The sequence below is a fragment of the Myotis davidii genome, unplaced genomic scaffold, assembly GCF_000327345.1.
Source record: "Myotis davidii unplaced genomic scaffold, ASM32734v1 scaffold116, whole genome shotgun sequence".
Classification (NCBI taxonomy): Eukaryota; Metazoa; Chordata; class Mammalia; order Chiroptera; family Vespertilionidae; genus Myotis; species Myotis davidii.
This window is the reverse complement of record NW_006290632.1, coordinates 2647597-2650660: the sequence shown is the minus strand read 5'-3', so window position 1 is coordinate 2650660 and position 3064 is coordinate 2647597. Positions and strand designations below refer to the sequence as shown.

Genomic DNA, 3064 nt, shown 5'->3' with positions numbered 1-3064 from the left:
TATAGTGCCTGTGCCGTGGTGGGCCCCAGAGCCCCTCCTCCAGCCCTGTCCCATCCCCTCCCCCAACCCACCCCTTAGGCCAGCGATGCTTGCAGTGCTCACTTGGGGCTGTAGTGTGGCACCGATGGGCTGGGGCTCCAGGGAAGAAGATTAAGGCCTCTGGGAAGCATGGCTATTTTTAAGACCCTGCTCAGGTATAATCCGGAGCCAGGCTGCCCATCTTACCGTCTGGCCCTACTCAAGCAAGACAGGCAGGGGTGCAGGACTGGGGTCTCCGAAGCTGAACATAGAGGGCAATAGCTCCGGCTTCTCCTCTGTGCACTCCATTCAGTTCCTGTGGAAATGGACACGCGGAGAACTCCCAAGCCTGGCCTGGCTCAGAAGGTAGCCGGCTAGAGAGGGCAGTGGTTACAGTGTCAGCAGACTCTGTCTGGCCCTGGCCTTCACTTGCTTCTCCAATCCCCTCAGCCTCCCCCACTCCCATCTTGTGCACTGTGTGCCTCTGCTCCTGCCCTCCACTCAGCTGTCGCTGCAGACAAACTCCATCCTCCACCTTCATTGTCCCCAGTACTGCAGCCGCCTCTGGCCTGTTGCTATAGAGCCTACCTGTATGTCAATAAACAGCAGCTGAAGCAAAAAAAAATAAAATAAATCAGACAACATAGATCTTAATTTTAATGAGGAATTTGATACTCCTTATACCCTTCATGGATAACATGGAGAAATGAGCCCTAACCGGTTTGGCTCAGTGGATAAAGGATCGGCCTGTGGACTCAGGGGTCCTGGGTTCGATTCCAGTCAAGGGCATGTACCTTGGTTGCAGGCACATCCCCAGTGGGAGTGTGCAGGAGGCAGCTGATCGATGTTTCTCTCTCATCAATGTTTCTAACTCTTTTTTTTTTAAAATATATTTTATTGATTTTTTACAGAGAGGAAGGGAGAGGGATAAAGAGTTCGAAACATTGCCGAAACCGGTTTGGCTCAGTGGATAGAGCGTCAGCCTGCGGACTGAAAGGTCCCAGGTTCGATTCCGGTCAAGGGCATGTACCTGGGTTGCGGGCACATCCCCAGTAGGGGATGTGCAGGAGGCAGCTGATCGATGTTTCTCTCTCATCGATGTTTCTAACTCTCTTTCTCTCTCCCTTCCTCTCTGTAAAAAATCAATAAAATATATTTTTTAAAAAAGGAGAAATGATGGTTGATGATACTATAAATAGGCGAATTCATAGCTACCTAAATAACTGTAACCAGAAGCATTTGAGATTTTGTCCCTCATCATACATATGTCATTAGTTTTGGATCAAATAGACTGTTAGAAAACTTCTCTACAGGGTTGGATGTTCTTATGTTAACCCTCTATGCCTGTTCTGGATTCAATTATGACCCAACAACAACAACAACAAAAAAGATGTTAAGAAAGTATAAATAGACTGGCTGCCAGAGGCCCGTAATCCCCTCCCCAAGAATATGAAAGTGATGATGACTCTTATGAAGTGTTGGATTTAAGTGAATATGCAAGAAGACACCATGGGTGGAATCATGTTTTTAACCACAGTTCAGGACCTATGATAGAAAAATACTCAGTAGCCACCCAGATTGTAATGGGTGGAGTGACTGACTGGTGCGCAGGATTTTTGTTTCAGAAAGTTGGAAACTTGCAGCAACTGAAGTAAGTGGTGGCTTTCTTCTCCTTCAGAACGCTAGTTACGGAGGCTATGTGCAAACTGACTGGAGAAAAGTTGAAAAAGGTGTAAACTGAGCAAAAAGACAGATTAAGTGAAGTATGGTAGCAACCATCTCAGGTAGGAACTGTAATTTAACTCTAACCCTGCTGTTTGGCTTAACAATAGGTTATTTTGATTTTCTGAATTATATAAATCACCCCATTCAATTGAATGCCTTATTGATTGTAATGTGAATATCCCATTGATTGTGATCTTACTGGTTTTAGAAAGCAAATTCCTCTGTACCTGGGAACCAGGACAGCACAATTATCCCAAGACCTGAGGGTTCCAGATAATGTTTCCCTGTCAACTCAGTGGTCCCAGATAATGTGTTCCTGTCAACTCAGTGATCCGGAGACCCAAAACTATAATTAACATGCTTAATTCTGCTTCTGTAAACTGCTTCTTTGTGAACCAGGTTCCTCATTCCAAACCCTGGGATGTAATCAATACCTTTGTGATTTTTGCCTATAAATCTGGTGTTGCGGCCATCTTATCACTGCAAGATTTGGGAGAGCGAAATGCCCCCGCCTAGTCCCCGATTGCAGTAAATGTGACTCTTTAATTCGACTTCTTGAGGCATCCTTCTGTGATTCGCGGGGTACATTATAACATAAGAAACAGGCAAAGAAGGCAGCACCTGAAATCAACAACATCACTAAGAGGCTTCAGAATTTGTCAAACAGAACCACATTGTGATATCCAGTGGTTTTGTGAGAGGTTTTTTGCTAGGCCTTACATCTAAGGATATAAGTGTTCTACCACAGCAGAGTCAACTGTGAGAAAAGAAGTGGGGGTGACAAGTCAGTCTCTCAACATTACATGCCACCCTACTCTCTAGGGCAGTGGTGGGCAAACTTTTTGACTCGAGGGCCACAATGGGTTCTTAAACTGGACCACAGGGCCAGAACAAAAGCATGGATGGAGTGTTTGTGTGAACTAATATAAATTCAAAGTAAACATCATTACATAAAAGGGTACGGTCTTTTTTTTTTTAGTTTTATTCATTTCAAACAGGCCGGATCTGGCCTGCAGGTCGTAGTTTGCCAACGGCTGCTCTAGGGTGACAAGAAACAACTAGCTGGACAATTTCAAATTCAAAAGTTAGCATATTGCCGTTTGAAGTTTGGCAATCTAGTATTGGCTGTAAAACAACCTATATGGTATGTGTACAAGAGTATTCTTTTTTTTTTTTTTAATATATTTTATTGAGTTTTTTTTCACAGAGAGGAAAGGAGAGAGATAGAGAGTTACAAACATCGATGAGAGAGAAACATCGACCAGCTGCCTCCTGCACACTCCCCACTGGGGATGTGCCCGCAACCAAGGTACATGCCCTT

General features: G+C 44.6%; 1 pseudogene; it reads left to right on the top strand.

The window, feature by feature from the left end:
- The window catches only part of LOC102767679, a 4483-nt pseudogene extending 3852 nt beyond the window's left edge, over positions 1-631 (top strand).
- The last annotated feature ends 2433 nt before the right edge of the window (positions 632-3064 follow it).